Source organism: Prionailurus viverrinus, chromosome C1, assembly GCF_022837055.1.
Source record: "Prionailurus viverrinus isolate Anna chromosome C1, UM_Priviv_1.0, whole genome shotgun sequence".
NCBI classification, from domain to species: domain Eukaryota; kingdom Metazoa; phylum Chordata; class Mammalia; order Carnivora; family Felidae; genus Prionailurus; species Prionailurus viverrinus.
In genome coordinates this window covers 162,096,680-162,114,157 of record NC_062568.1, presented here as the reverse complement: position 1 = coordinate 162,114,157, position 17,478 = coordinate 162,096,680, and positions in this window count along the sequence as shown.

Below are 17,478 nucleotides of genomic sequence, written 5' to 3'. Positions count from 1 at the left end.
TGTGTCTCATGTCTGTCTGCTTGTCCTGGGGACCTTTTGAGGGCTTTGGTTTGGTTTTTCACCACATGTAGACTCTACCTAGATCTATTAAGCTGGATTTGTGGGTGTGGGCTAATAACTATTTTCCAAAAAGTATGTCTTCTGTGATTCAGAGGGCTGCTGTCCAGCCGACAGAAAAGCCAGTTAAGAGTAGCGATCTGTTTGCTTTTCACGACAGTGTTATTTTGTAAAAGTTCTGTCTCCGTTCCTTTCTGACTTCATTTTTCGTACTGTGATTAAAAGGGCTATTATTATCCCAGATAAAGAGATGGAAACTCTGGGAGCTTACAGGGTCTTACAGAGTCTCACAAACACGACGAGGGAGAAGGCAGACCTGCCATGTCCATCCTTTGGGTGTTTGGGATTCTTTTTCTAGTTTACCATTGTTGTATAACAGAGCACCCCAAAATCTAGTGGTGGTAAACTTTTGCACGATCTTATTATGCTCATGGATTCTGTGGGTCAGGAAATCAGAGCACTGTGGAAAAAGCTTGTCTGATCTGCAGTGTCTGGACCCTCACTGAGAAGACTGGAACAGCTGGGGAATAACTCACATGCCCAGGGGATGGCATCATCTGGAGGCTCCCAGACACTGGGAACTATTGACTGCTTCTCTGGCTCATGACTTCTTTAACCGTGAGTTTCTCACAGCACAGCGCTAGCTTCTAAAAGGGAGCTTCCCAAGAGCAAGTGTACTGAGAAAGTCAGGCAGAAGCTATATTTTCCTTTCCCACCTGGCTGTGGAAGACATGTAGCATCACTTCTGCTATATCCTACTGGTTGTGACCAACTCAGGCCAGCCCAGATTCAAGGGTAGGTGAGTTACATCCTACCTATTCTTGCAGGGGGTGTGGGTGGCAAGGTCATTTATAGCAGAACATGTGCAACAGGAGCTCTTGTAGGCATCTTTGGAAAATACAATCTGTCACAATTTTCAGATTTTCTTCCAGTGAATATACCATTCTGAGTCATGTGAGTATGAAAATGAATTTAATTTAGAAATTATTATCACCAGGGGCATCCATCACTTACCTGAGTATAGACACGTGTTACCATCTCACATTCTGATACCCATGAAAGACATGACAAATTGATTGCAGCACCGTTCCTACTACACTCAGGGCTCCAGATACCATCTCACGTTCCCATACCCATGACAGACATGACAAATTGATTGCAGCACTGATTCTACTAAGCTCAGGGCTCCAGAAAACTCAACACAATACACTAGACAAGAAATAGTAGTCAGAAACCACAATTGCACTGTGTGTTAACTAAAATTTAAATTTAAAGGGGGAAAATTACCGAAAAATTTTAATCACTGCAGTGGGGGTATGAATAAAAACTTATTTGCTACTTGGGAATCTTCTTACTTTCTTACCTTTACAATGTTTAACAAACACTTCACCTAGGGTGTGGAAGCCTACAGAACAGCCGGTCTGTAAATTGATGAAAAATATGTTCACAATATGGAGAAAATTAGTAATTACTGTTAAATGAGATGAATCACAATTGATTTCAGAAACAGCCTAAACCATACTAATAAAATAATTTTAGTGGTATTTTTAAACTAAGAAGTGGACTAGAGGTTGATTTCACTATCTTAAGGTCATGGTCCCAGCTTTTTTCTACATTTTGACTCTTCCCATCTGCCACTTTGCTGCCTTGGCTGTAACAGTCCTCCATATGTGACTTCATGAATTCTAAAGTTTGTATAGCACTTTTCCAAGCACTTCAACTCACTGTCTCATTTAATCTTCACAGCTGTGCCGTGTAACAGATTTGCAGTGAACACGACATTTAGCAATCAGATTCTTTGTCCCAAATCATACAGATTACTACTACAAATAACGTATATTGATCACCTCTTAGGTACCAGATACCTTTAATCACTTTATATACACCTTGTCATTTAATCCTTATCCCAACCTGAAAGATGGGAATTATTAGCTCCGTCTTACAAATGAGCAAATGGAGACTGTATGAGATTAAGTAATTTGCCTGAGTTTGAAATTAGCAAGTGGTAGAACTGAGATTTGAACCTGAGTTGATCAGACTATAAAGTCCAGGTAAAACCTAGAGCTAGAACCAAGGCCTTGGTTATTTCCATTGAAAAATAAATTTATTTTTTCAGATTATTATTATTTTTTTTAGTGATGGTTTGGGCAAGATAAACTGATAATAAAATTTTATTACACTTTGATAATAATGTTTTCTTCTGATGGATGGTAGTGGTAGAGACACATATATGCACAACTTATAGTTGGGAAGAGGTCAATGCCCAAGTTCAGGGGTCCTAAGTGTCATCAGTAGATCACCCCTTGCAATGTGGTTGATTTATGGAAGAAAGACTCGGGAGCTTGCCACATCTCCGCATCTCCCTGAATCAGTCTGGTACTGGTTATTCTGTGGGGAAAGTGCTTGGCATCCTAAGAACAGCTCCTCTCAGAACCCCTGAATTCAGGTTTATGTTCCTGTCTGTATGCTCAAGGCAGATTTTCTTTTCTATCGTTTAGCAATTTCCAGAGAAAAAAGGATTACCTTCAAAATGACTCTTTGGTGGGGGGAGGGGGGGGATAGGTGGGAAGAGGACCTCTGACAACAGTGACCAGGGATTCCCGTTCCTGGGTCCAGTATGACTCTGAACCAGAGTGGCCCATGGTGAGCATTTGTGGGATAATGATTCTCACCACCCTCACTCCTGTCCTGCAGTGAAAGAATGTCCTGACTTCCATAGCAAGGGGACAATGTTCAGCCCAGTTAGCTCCTCCCCAACCTCCCTTTCCAGGTTTATCTCCAATTACAATCCACTTCTTCATCCTCCCATCTTCATAGTTTCCCAAATATCTCATATTTTTCCACATTGGCCCGACTTTGCACACACTGTTAGATCTGTTGGAAAATTTTTCCTTATTGTGCCCCAGTGTGGTCTGCTGTGCCCCATTCCTCTTCTAAGAGAAACCAGCTTCTGATGGGGGAGAGGGTATGACCACACTTTGTACCATGAGCCACCATCACATTTCCTGGCCACAGCTGATTAGACCAGGGGTGAGCACCTGACTCAAGGGCAGCCAATCCTCGAGTCAGCAACCTATCACATGACCTGTGGCTTGGTTCAAAAGGATGAGCTAGAGTAATCAGGATTTCTGTTAAGAATTTGAGGTAAGACAAGAACAAATTTGCTTGATCTGCCTAGCCAGGAGTAAGTCTCTTCTGGGTGACCACAATACTTCGTACCTCCTTACAGTAATGTCTCAGGGAGAAAAATGGTGTCTTGCATTGTATTCCCAAAGTCTGGTTCAATGCCTGGTGCATGGAAGAGACTCGGTAAATATGTAGTGAGTCCATAAACTCAAGCAAGAAAAATTCACATTTCTTTATTACCTCAGTGCAATTTAAATTTGGCTCTGACCCTTATTTCAGTAGGCTGCCAGGATTTTTTTTTTTAATTGCACACTTTTCATGTAATTTTTATTCCCTTTTTCTACATGAAAAAGCAGAGGTGCAGAGAGTTTAGGTAATTTGCTTGAGGTCACAGTTGTAATAAGTGACAGATCTCAGCTAAAACATAGTAAGTCAAGTCCTTGCTTTTCATCACTACCTCTCAGATTTCATCTCCATCATTGTGATGCACCGATGAATGAATAAAATGCTCTGTGGACCTAAGACTCCTTGCCACCATCAGTTGGTCCCTCTCTTTCTCATGTTTCTTCAGCACTTATTTCATTCATATTTAATCTATCCACACCTTTTGCAGAGAACTTCCTGCAGTGTAATAATTAGAGCTAACAATGGGTACTTGCCTTATGCTACCTTCTGTCCCAGGGAATATAAGAGAAAAATTGACTAAATATGGTTGAAAATTTCATATTTTGAAATACTAATTCAAGGTGCTGTTACTTCAAGAAGGCATTATTTTTTAAAGCCCAGATGCTTTCCTCCTTTTGAAAAATTTAACTTCAGAGTAAAATTTTCCAGATCATCAGGTCAAGCCTTTGCTTGCTTTTCTTTGGAAGTTAGAGCTTAAGTTATGGAGTGGTATAGGTTTCAAAGCTCTGGATATTTCCCATTAGATCACGTTAAGTGTGATGTGACATAACCTAGGCAATATGTTTATAAAAGTTTTTTTTTTCTTTAAATGGATCTTACTCTTGTCATTCTCTGCTTGGCAATTTGGAAGTTTTTTGTAATACATCACATTAAAATCACACTGGTAAAGAGTCTTCTGGTCCCAAATGGTGGTGTAAGAAGACCCTGGGGGGGACAGGAAAAAAAACATGGTTTAAAATGGCAACTAGAATATAAAGGTACCATCCTTAGAACCCAAAAGCCAAGGAGCTGCTAGAACTCTCTCTTGGTCAGAGGGGCTAGCAAGTGCCATGGTTTACATTCCCTTTGACCTTGATAGATGGGAGTAGGGACTGGGCACCATTGCCAGCCTGCTTCCTCAGGATACCTCTTTAGTGTATAGCTCTAGCCATCTTGCCAAAGTGACACAGGTGCAAAGAACCCTGAACATTCCAGACCAACACCATTTCAGCTCCAGACAGCTTTCTAGGGCATCCCTGGAGTGGAGTGCTCCAGGTTCATGCTTGTTTCAACTCCAGCTGCCTCACCAGGGCACCCCCTGTGTAGAGTACCCTGGGAACCCCCAGCCATTCCTGGCTCGGTTCCAGTGGTCCTGTTAGGTGCCCCCTGCATAGAACCCCCTGGGGTATCTCACTGCACTTACTGAAGCTTCAGCTCTCCTGCCAAGACACTCTTTCTACTGAAAGCCTTGAGACCACTTCACGCCCACCCCCACTAAAGCCCCAGCTGTCCCACCAGGGCAGCCCCACATGGAGTGTCCTAGAACTCCCAGCCCACTCCAGCCACAGCTCCAGCCACCAGGCTTACACAGTCTAGACTGGGGATGACCATACACAAGACCATTCATTCAAGGTTATGAGAAGTAGCAGTTCTGCCTAATTCATAGAAACAAACACAGAAAGTCAAGCAAAATGAGGAGACAGAAGAATATATTCCAAAGAACAAGACAAAACCTCAGAAAAGAAAAAGAACTAGATGAAACTGAGATAAGCAATATACCTGATGAAGAGTTTAAAGTAATGATCATAAAGATACTCATTGGGCTGGAGAGAGGAGTGGAAGAACCCAATGAGAACTTCAACAAAGAGAAAATATAAAAAAACATCAGAGTTAAAGAATACAATAACTGAAATGAGAAGTGCACTAGAGGGAATCAGTAGTAGATATGGATACAGAAGCATGGATCAGTGATGTGAAAGACAGGGTCGGTGGAAAGTACACAAGCTGAGCAGCAAATGAATAAAGGAATTTTTAAAAATGAGGATGGGTCAGGGATCTCTTGGACAATGTTGAGTAAACAGACATTCATATTATAGGGGTCCCAGAAGGAGAAGAGAAAGAGAAAGGGGCAGAAAACATATTTGAAGACATAATAGCTGAAAACTTCCCTAAGCTGGGGAAGGAAACAGACATCCAGATGAACCTATGGAGGCTCACACCATGACACCCAATAATTAAAGTGTCAAAGGTTAAAGATAAAGAGAATTTTAAAAGCAGAATGAGAGAAGTGAACAATTATGTACAAGGGAACCCCCATGAGATTATCAGTTGATGTCTCAGCAGAAATTTTGCAGGCCAGAAGGGAGTAGCATGATATATTCAACCAAGAATACTCCACCTGGCCAGGCTATCTTTCAGATTTGAAGGAGAGCAAAAGTTTCCAGACAAAAGTTAAAGGAGTTCATCATCACTAACCTGACCTTACATGAAATGTAAAGGGACTTCTTTAAGTGGGAAATGAAAGGCCATAATTAGAAGTAAGAAAGTTATCAATTAAAAGATATAAAATATGACAATATATACATAAAATGTGGAGGAGGGTAATAAAAAAAGTTCTTTTAGAATGTGTTCACACTTAAGTGGCCATCAGCTTAATATAGATGTAAGCTGTATGCTTAGGATGTTATATAAACCTCATGGTCACTATTAGCCCCAAGCTTATAACAGATACACAGTAAGTAAAGAGAATGAAAGCCAAACATAACACTAGAAAGTCATCAGTCATAAGGAAGAGAGCAAGAGAAGAAAGGAACAGAGAAGAACTACAAAAACAACCAGAAAACAATGAACACAATGGCAATAAGTACATACCTGTTAATAATTGCTTTAAATGTAAATGGTCTAAATGCTCCTAAGAGACACAGGGTGGCAGAATGGATAAAAACCCAAGATCCATTTACACGCTGCCTGTAGGAGACTCACTTCAGATGTAAAGAAACATACAGACTAGAAGAGAAAGGATTGGGAGAGATCTCCCATTCCAGGGGAAGTAATAAAATTGCACCGATAAAGTCAGCATGGTGAGTGAGTTATTTTCCTCAGTGTTCCATTAGATGATTATTATTATCCCCTTTTTACTGATGAGGAAACCGAGGCCCAGAGAGGTTGTATAACTTGTCCAAGGTCCAGTAGCTTTAAGCGGCAGGCAGTCAGACTCTAGAGTGTTGTTTTTAAAAATTGAGTTATAACTCACATTCCATGAAATTCACTCTTTCAGAGTGTATAATTCATTGGTTTCCAGTGTGTTCATAAGGTTGTGCAGAGGGTGAACTGTTACCATTGTCCAATTGTCGAACACCTTCTTTCCCTCTAAAACAACCTGGTAACTACTAGCAGTCTCACTCCATTCCCTCCAGCCCCTAGCAACCACAAATCTACTTTCTGTTTCAATGGATTTGCCTGATCTAAGAATTTCATATAAATAGAATTGTATGATATGTGGCCTTTTGTGTTCTTAGAGCTCTTAACACAAAGTAAATGCCCCTAGACCACAAGATCCTCCAGTATGAAGGCTATTTTGTTCATTTATGTCGCTATGGTGCTCTGAATCCACTTTGCTTTTAAATGAATGATTGAATGCACAAATGAATTATGAAATAAATATATGTAAATGCTAAAAAAAACTCAGAGTCTGATGTTTGCCAAGTTCCCACTATGGGCCTGGCACAATGCTAAGTGCTTTGCAAAGATGACCTCACTTCACTCTTACAAACATCCTCATGAGGTAAGTACTGTAATATGCCCATTTTACATATGGGAAACATAAGGAGGTTAAATAACTTGCTTCAAGTCCTAGATACTGGATGGTGGAGCCAGACTTTGAACTCTTGTTGCTGGTATTTGAGTCTGCATTCCTAAATTGTATGCAAAAGAATATCCTTTAGAGAGAGGGTCTAACCTCCTCTGTCTGCAGCAAGAAAATGAAGGTCTCGAATGCATTTGTGGCTACTTATGGAGCCTATGCTATGTGCCCAGTCACTGCACTACATTGGAAGCCATATACTACTCAAGAACAAAGGTAAAACAAACAATGGCAATTCCCTGCAACAGGCAGGGGGTCAGATGTATGTGTGCAGTGAGGGCTGAAGGAATGGAGTGCCCAAGGCATCTATATAAGGTGCATAGCCCAGGGCCTGAACCAACCTTTCTGCCCTCTGCTGTTATCAAAGCACATCTCCATGTGTGAGCTCATGGAGCTTATTGTCACCACCCTCAACACTCTCAACATGCCTGGGATGGGTGCCTCGACATGGTTATTTTCCTGGCCTTTTGGAGCCCAGGTAGAGAATCCTGACCTGGCAATGGCTGTGAAGGCTTGGCCTTTGTCTCTCAGGAAAACAGGCAGGCAGCCCTTTGTTCCCCACTGCAGGGCAGGGTGGAGCCGCCAACCAACTCCCTTAGTGTTTCTGGCCTGCTCTGTGGCTTTTCTCTTCTCACAAAGACTGGTGTGTTGGACCTGTTTTTCTAAGTCAGGTAGTTATTTGGTTTCCACCTCAGAAGTCAGTGCCAGCATTCCGTATAGCAGGCCTCACTGCCACAGGCTGTGGTGTAAGAAGAAAGTGGGTTCCCAGAGCACGGTCAGAGATTACACTCCTCAATTCAGGTGGGTAGAGTCAGTAGTGGCTTCTCACACCCACTGTCTAACATTTGCCAGACTCAGGCTTGGCCAGGAATAGGGCTCTGGTGCCAGGAGAAGCCCAGGCTCCACCAGGCCACACCACCTCCATGAGATGTCACAAACTGGGATGAAGACCAGCCTAGAGCATGCCCCTGATTGTCATGTCTTTCTCCCTTGTTCCCTCTGTAATGGTCCAGTGTGTAGGGCAGGGCAAAATGACTGGGGCATCATGCATGCGGGGTCACACCAGGATGTAGCATCCTAATGCCAGGCTAGGTCTAAGAGGCAGAGAAAAATTGCCCGCTGGGGACAGCCGGAGGCTTCCTAACTAATAGAACTATGTTCCATAGCTATGTTGAGAGGGAGGTAGCTGTTCCCAGCTCAAGAACTGATGTAAATATCAGGGCTATAGCTGGCTCCGTTCAGGCCATGGTAGGAAGAGGAATCTTGAGGTTAGAAACTAGGAAGGTCAGAAACAGGTTGGGAAGGGGTCAGGAATGCCCTAGTGGCCTGCAGCCGGTTGAAGATCATGGGGGAAAGGGACAGCTAAAAACCTCAGCATGGGATTGTGAGCATATGCTCAGTGGGATTTCCCTCTGGGTGCATCCTGGATTGAGGGTCCCCAGAGAAGCTCTGTGTTTGTTTCTCCCAGGTACCACAAGGGTGTGACAAGTCTGGAGCCTTTTCTAAAGTTGAAGACTCTAGGACTATGCAAATGGAATGAATTTCAACCCCAAACCCATGAGAAAACTCATATTTATAAAGTCTCAAAGGGGATGGCTTTTTCCATCCACAGACCAGGCCAAGACACACATGCTACTATCTCTCTGTGGCAATGGGTGCATTTTTTATCCTGGTCCATTATTTTATCATGTCCAGCTTTATGTGTGGTATGGGTATAGGGGGAAGAAGGTTCTCAGATCTAATACCCATCCATGCAGGCCCAAGACTTTCTCCTTTCACCACATGACTGTTAAAATATAAGTCTCTTGGTTACCTAAGATTGGAAGAACTTTCCTGGGGAGCTGTTGCTTCAGCTACTCACTTAACCCTGTTTTTCAGCTTCCTCTTTGTCTTTGCCCCATGAGGATTCTCATACTTTCTGGCAAGTTCTGTTGTGCATTTAAAATGATCTCTGCTATTGTTTGTTGAGCTTTTCTAGATAACTTCTAGGTAGTGGGGAAGTGTTTCAGTTTGCCTAGAATCTGAAGTCCTTTCTGCTTCCACTCTTGTCCCTTCCATTTTAACCTTACAATATCCAGTGTGGTCTTTCAAACAAACAAACAAACAAACAAACAAACAAACAAACACAATGTTACCTTGTTTTTCACTTGTATACAGCCCTTCAGTGGTTTCTCATAGTTTTCTGCCAATTATGATATTGTTTTGTCAGTGTTTTGATATATCCCGCCATTTTTCCCATTTCTCTTCTGCAGTCAAGCACCACTTTCCCATGGGAGAAACTCCTCCTATATTCCATATGGCCCTGGGGAGGTCAGGCATGGTGGCCTCCCTTTTCCTTTCTTCACCTCCCACCCCCATTCTAGCTACAGTGGAAGGAATATAGCCCATGTTAAGCCAATCATTGTGACACATCCCCATGAACATAGTGATTGGTCTAATAGGTAGCCATGTGACCTAAGCTGGGTGAATCAGAGTCTTGCCCTGATTTTATTTTCCAAATGGAGATAGAGGAGTAACTTTCATTTTCTTTTGGACCATTGGGTTGTGAAGATGTAGGCCTGGTGAATATCAGTTACTATTTTCCTACAGGATTGACAGAATTTGTCAGTGCAGAAGAAAATTAGGCCTACTTAATAAGAAATGCAGAAACAGAGACAATTAGTTGAAAAGAAAGTCTTTTTTTTTAAATTTATTTATTTTTTGAGAGAGAGACAGAGTGCAAATAGGGAAGGGGCAGAGAGAAAGGGAGACACAGAATCTGAAGCAGGCTCCAGGCTCTGGGCTGTCAGCATACAGCCCAATGCAGGGCTCCAACTCATGGTCTACGAGATCATGACCTGACTTGAAGTTAAATGCTTAACTGACTGAGCCCCCCAGGTTCCCCGAAAAGAAAGTCTTAATGATACTATTTGAGCTCCTGGATTCAGTCCTACCTGATGCTTTAACTCCAGACTTCCCAACTTAACGAACCAATAAATTGCCTTTTCACTTAAATTAGTTTGCATTGGGTCTTTGTCATATGTTAACAAAGAGACTTGACCAACATGGGGCCAAACCTTTTACAAGGCATTCTAAGACCCTGTGTGATCTGGTCACTGCCTATTTCTCCTCACATACACTTTTTTTCTATCTTGATGGCCCATCAATATAGAACTCTCAGTTTTTCTTTCTTTTTTTAAAAAAAATTTTTTTTTAACGTTTATTTTTATTTTTGAGACAGAGAGAGACAGAACATGAATGGGGGAGGGTCAGAGAGAGAGGGATACACAGAATCTGAAACAGGCTCCAGGCTCTGAGCTGTCAGCACAGAGCCCGACGCGGGGCTCGAACTCACGGACCGCGAGATCATGACCTGAGCCAAAGTCGGCTGCTTAACCGACTGAGCCACCCAGGTGCCCCACTCTCAGTTTTTCAAATGTTCCAGGCTCCTTCCTGTCTGAGGGCCTTCACACATGTTGTTTTCCTAGATCATTTTGCTTCTCATATTTCTATACATCCTTCAGGTGTCTGCATATAGATCATGTCCTTAGGGAAGGATTTCCTGACTGATTGACTAGACCAGAGTCCTTGTCTCCCCTTCAGCATTAAGTACTCCTGCTCACCCTGTGCTCTTCCTTCTAAACTCATCACAGTAATAATGAACACATTCCTTGTTTACAACAAGATTGTTTCTTATTTACAGTTCATCTTCTTTGTTGGAATATAAGCTTCACGAAGTTATGGACCATTTGTCTTGATCATTTTTGTGTATTCAGTGCCTAGCACAGTGTTTGGCATAAAATAGGTGCTCAGTAAATATTTGCCAAGTGAGAGGAACCTGGGTGGTTCAGTAGGTTAAAGGTCCGACTCTTGATTTCAGCTCAGGTCAAGATCTCCTGGTTCGTGAGATGGAGCCCCATGTCGGGCCCTGTGCTGATTGATGGCACAGAGCCTGCTTGGGATTCTCTTTTGCTCTCTCTGCCCCTCCCCCACTCCTGCTCCATCTCTCTCTCAAAATAAAAAACATTAAAAAATATATTTGCCAAAGGAAAAAAATGAACAGTTCATTGTTTGACTTGAAAGCCTATGCTTTCAGTCTCTGTGGGCTTTGGTAACTAACGAAAAAAGGGGGGTCCTGATTCATAATGGGACTATAAAAGGCTCCTTGGGGGAAGATTGATTTAATCAGGTATTTTGAGCCAGATTTCTACCTGGCCAGGCCAGAGTGGGCCTTGCTCCCAGGAGATGGCAGTGTTGTACAGTCTGTGGCTCATCAAGCCTCTAAAGTCGCTTCTCCGAGGCATGGGAGCTACCTTGCTGGACATTGACCCTCCTGTCCTGGAAGCCAAAGTCCATGGCCCTTTGAAAGGGCTGTTGTTGACAGCAGCTCTGCAGCACAGCTTTGTTTCAGAGACTGGCAGTGCCCCGGTCCGAGATAAACAAGCTCCTGATGCACCGATGGATCGATCTGGGATGCTGCTCTGTTCAGGAGCTCCACCTTCCCCAGGGTGTCAGCCTTTGTGCCCTACAACCTCCTCGGAGAGAAGGCTCAGGACACTGCGTCTGTGCCTCCTGAGGCTGTGGGACAGCGACCTTACAGTTTCTCTCAAATCCAAAGGCTGCTACTGAGTGTGCAAAATAGCCCAGCGACCAGCATGGACCCACAGGTGGACAGTCCTCAGTTCAAATTCATATCGCTTACTGGGTAGCCCAGAATAAACACCTCAGCTTCTCTCAATAGAGGGTAGTGATGTCTACTTCTCAGGATTGTGCAGAGTGGTGGAGCCAGCAGAATCCAGACCACCTGGCACCCTGCCTGGAGCATGGTAGGTGCTTAGGAAACATCAGTTCCCTTCCCCCTTCCACTCCCCACCCACTGCCATCATTGTGGGACCACATGCACCTGGGGGAAATGCGAGAACACCTCAACAGTTTTTCACTGGCGGATGTCTAAAAACAACAACCTTCTTCACTTCCCCCAAGCACTTTCCTATCCCCAGTGTGACTGTAAAGTCAGATTAAAAAGTGCCCATAGTCATTGGAACACACCCCAGTCAGATAATCCACATCACCAGTCCCGTCCACGTGAGCCTTGCTGCTGCTGCTCCCGCTGTGGGGAACCAGGTCTCCCAGGAATCCTGAGATCTCCCCGGGCCCAGAGGCCTTGGCTCCTTTTCAGTTCATTTCTTTCTTTTGTGGTGGAGCATCTGGGCCGTAGTGCTGGAAGTGTTTGGCCCTGGTGCTGGGGCCCTTATCTCTGTGCTGCGTGAGCCCCATTCCTGCCGTGTCAGAACCCATTAGAGGCCACTCTGCTGAGGCTTTTGAAGGAGTAATCGGTTTGTAGAGGGAAGGGGCTGTGCCAAGCCAGGCCAGATGGAGTAAGTAATGAAGGCCCCAGATTAATCTCACTTGTCTCTTTTTTCCAATATGAAGGCTCAACCCAAGAGCTTGGCAGTCTCAAGACAAATTATACTTGTCAGCTTCAAAGCACAAGTTCCCTTCCAAGTCAGAATGTTTGTGCTTTCTCTTTCCCTCTCGCCGTCTCCTTCCCCCTCTCTCTTGAAATAAAAAAAAAAAAAACTGGAGTAAAAAAATGGGGTGCATGTGAAATGTGGTGACATTTTTGCATCATTCTAATACTAAGAGCTTCCACTGGGCATTTGCTATGTACTAGGCAACATATGGAGTCCTCAACATGCATTTATTTCTCACCCTAACCTCACAAAACAGGAATATGCCAGAACTCCCATTTTACAGATTGGGAAACCAAGGTTCAGAGAGGATGACTGGCTCAAAGTCGTACTGTTAGTAAATGTGGAGCAAGGATTAAAACGCAGGTCTGTATCACTCCAGCCACCGCACTGTACACATTCTCCAGTCTTCAGAGCGTTAACCTCTCTGACTTAAGTCTCTGCCTGAAGGAAGAGTCTGGCTCTGAAGCCACGAACACAGTCTCCTGTTCATTCCTGTTGTTAAAGATTCCCCCCTGGTGTCTTGAGCCAAAAGCAAGGGGTAAGGAATGTGTTCCCAGAAAAGCATTTCCAGGGGTATACTTTATAACATCCTAGTCTTTGAGATATATGGGGATGAAGATGCTGTGGTTAAATAAATTTGGGAACCACTGCATATAATTGATCCCCACTGGCAGCACCAGGCATGTAGGCAGGCAAGAAGTCCTGAAAATGGGGACCTTGATGAACTTTTCTTTACCCACTGTTTCCCCAAATTATTGGATCTAGTTATGTTTTTCAAGGCACACCTACAAACATCCGTGGAACTGAGTCCTCAGAAACCAATCTGCCCCAGAGCCCTGCTACTTAAGTGCTTAGACCAGCACAGCAGCATCAGCTGGGAGCTCATTAGAAACACAGACTCTTTGCCCCAGTCCCACTGGATCCCCAGGTGATCTTGGAAGCTCTGTGTTGGAGTATAGCCAAGCTGAGGTCAGTAGACCAGGAAGCTCACTAAGTAGACTGGCCTCATTCAGCCACCCAATTTTTTAGTGATGTCAACACAAGTGTTGTTCATTTGGAAAGCTGAACCAAAAAGATCAGTTTCTCCCTTGTCCAAATAGCTGTAGCCCCACAACTGAACATAAACATGACATGGAGGAAGAATCCCATATTTAATGAGGACTCTGGCCCACCTCTAAGTTTCTGGTAATTCCTCATTAGGAAGAGTTAGTTCTTTGAGGATCATTTTCTCCTTCGGTATACACGTGCTGCCTCAGAACCAAGTTCCTATTGTTTTGGTTAAAAATTTCCAGACGTTTGAGCTGAGCCAGATCTGGCAACCCCATCCTCTGCCACACGCACAGTCCATAGCCCCTGAGGGAGAGATATGTGCTCCAGTGACCCACCATCCGTTCATCTTCCATCTCTGTCAGGCCAGGGACACTCGCCACAGAGGGGCACTTGACTTAAGGGCACAGCCAACCTCTCCACTGTCCAGCAAACTGATGTGCCCTGGGGCAAAATGTGAACCACAAAGAGCAGTGAAAAAAGCCATGGCTGTCTAAGCTAGAAGATTCTAATACAGACAGGAATGGGAGAGACATGGATGGGCTAAGTGTAAGCCTGTGCCGTGAGGGAGCAGGAATTGTGAGCAGACAGGGATGATGGAGACAAGACACAGCAGAAGACCACAATGACAGTGAGCCATCAGAGCAACTGTGCAGAGCTGCGGTATGCTTTGGGCCGAGCACTGGGCAATGAGTCATACCGTGTATTATTTCCTGGGGCTGCTGTAACAAATCACCATGAACCTGTGGTTTAAAACCACGGAAATGTATTCTCTCAATAGTCGGGGAGGGCAGAAATCTGAAATCAAGGTGTCTGTGGGGCCGCACTCCCTCTAGAGGCTCCAGGGAAGAAACCTTCCTCGCCTTGCCAGTTTCTGAGGCCTGCCATCTCTCCTTGGCTTGTGGCCACATCACTCCAGTCTCTGTGGTCACAATGCCTTCTCCTCTGTGTCAAATACCCTTCTTGTGATTGCATTTAGGGCTCACTTGTATAATCCAGAATAATCTCTCCATCTCAAGATCTTTAATCTAGTTATATCTGCATAGCTGAGGCAGCCATTGCTGTTTCCATGCTTTGTTACAGCAACCCCACAAAACTAATGTATATAGAGTATGGGGGAGTGCCCAGGGCTCTCTGTCTTACACTCTCTCTTTTTTTTTAAGTGTATTCATTTTTGAAAGACAGAGAGAAACAGAGCACGAGCAGGGGATGGGCGGAGAGAGAGGCAGACACAGAATCTGAAGCAGGCTCCAGGCTCTGAGCTTTCAGCACAGAGCCCGAAGTGGGGTTCGAAATCACACACTGGGAGACTATGACCTGAGCCTAAGTTGGACACTTAACAGACTGAGTCTGTCTTAGACTCTTCTTCTTCTCTAAGTGGTATTGTCTACTTCCTTGACTTCAAACTGTCTGTAAACCAGTGAATTCCAAATTCACATCTCCTGCCCAAGCCTCTACCCGGAACTATAAGCTTCTATATCCCACTGTCCATTTGTCATTTACTTGAGTGTTTCTTAGGCATTTCATATTATGTGGTACAGACCGAAATCTTGATCCTTTATACTATGGTGACCCGATTATTTCTTCCCTGGTATGATGGTTAATTTTATGTGTCAACTTGACTAGGCCACTGGGTGCCCAGATATTTGGTCCTGACATTACGTCTGGGTGTGTCTATAAGGGTGTTTCTGGAGGAGACAAACATTTTAATCAGTCAACTGAATAAAGCAGATTGCCCTCTCCAGTGTGGGTGGGCCTCATTCAGTCTGGAGTCTGGGTAAGGCACCTGGGTGGCTCAGTCAGTTGAGCATCTGATTTTGGCTTAGGTTGTGATCTCATGGTTTGTGGGTTCGAGCCTCACATCAGGCTTGCTGCTGTCAATGCAGAGCCCACTTCACACCCTCTGTCCCCCTCTCTCTCTGCCCATCCCCTGCTGACTCTGTTTCTCTCTCTCTCTAAGCAAAAATAAATAAAACATTTAAAAATGTCTGGGTAAGAAAGAATTCCTTCTATTTTGACTTGTTGCAACCCTGAAAGCAAGATGCTATCACCCACAGCTGTACTGGACTCATCTGTGAGAATGTGGCTAGAATTCTTATTCTTGCTGCTCCTGCCCAAACTGGCATGGTCAGATCCAGAAATATGGTTTCAGTGTGTGCCACTGGTGTTTCCATTAGGACGAGAGAGATACCATTTTTTTTAATGTTTATTTATTTTTGAGAGAGAGAGAGAGAGAGAACATGAACGGAGGAGGGGCAGAGAGAGAGGGAGACACAGAATCTGAGGCAGGCTCCAGGCTCTGAGCTGTCAGCACAGAGCCTGACGCGGGGTTCGAACTCACAAGCTGTGAGATCGTGACCTGAGCCGAAGTTGGACGCTCAACTGACTGAGCCACCCAGGTACCCCATTATTTTTTTTTAATGTTTTTAATGTTTATTTATTTTTGAAGGAGAGAGAGTGTGTGAACAGGAGAGGGGCAGAGAGAGAGGGAGACACAGAATCTGAGGCAGGCTCCAGGCTCTGACCTGTCAGCACAGAGCCTGATACAGGGCTTGAACCTGAGATCATGACCTGAGCTGAAGTCTGATGCTAAACCAACTGAGCCACCCAAGTGCCCCAAGAAAGATACCAATTTTATCAGGTTAGACTAAGTGATTTTTTTTTGAATGGATCATCTAAGACATTGACCTGATACAAGAAACAATGTTAGCTCCCCATACACTAAGCAACAAAAAACAAAACAAAAAAAAATAGAAATAGTTTGTTATAGATATGTCCTTTGTAAAGTTTAGTGATATTTTCTTCAAAATATGTGGCTTATTTTCCCTCATTTATAGAAAAGTATTCATCCTGGAAAAAAAGAGAATTCTTTCTTTCTGTTTGACTATCTTCCAAAAGAGACATCAGTCTTCTCTTGCCTTTGGACTTGGACTCAGACTGGAACCACACCATCAGCTCTCCGGGGTCTCCAGCTTGCCAGCTGCAGATATTGGACTTCTCAGTCTCCATAATCGTGTGAGCCAATTCCTTATAGTAATTTGTGCTCTCTCTCTCTCTCTCTCTCTCTCTGGTTATTTCAGTCTATCTATCATCTCATCTCTGTCTGTGTCTATCTATATAGACACGTATCTATATCTTCTCTGGAGAACCCAAACTAGTACACTTGGTTTTTCCCGTCTCACTAAATAATCCCCAGGCCTCCATATGCCCAGGCCAAAAATCTAGGCATTATCCTTCAGTTTTTCCTATCTGATGGATCTAAGAGTGCTATCACCTTGGCCTCAGAAACATATCCTAAACTCTCCACTTTTCTCTATGAGCACCTCCACAACCCAAGGCCCCATCCCCCATCCAGATTACAACAATGGCTTCCATATAATGGTGCTGCTGCTTCTGCCTCAGCTCACTTCTTCACAAGGCAGCCAAAGTGAACTCTTAAAGACAAAGTCACCACACGTTACTCCCCTGTTTAAACCCTCCAAAGGCTTCACAACATATTGAGAATAAACTCCAAACATCTAGCCCTACCCACTAAACCTCACATGGTCTCTTCCTGACTGCCCCTTCAACTTCCCACCCTGACCTCTCTTTTTTTTTTCCGATAAGATTTTATTTTTAAACTAATTTTTAAATTTATTTTTAATTTATTTATTATTATTGTTTTCAATATATGAAATTTATTGTCAAATTGGTTTCCATACAACAGCCAGTGCTCATCCCAAAAGGTGCCCTCCTCAATACCCATCATCCACCCTCGCCTCCCTTCCA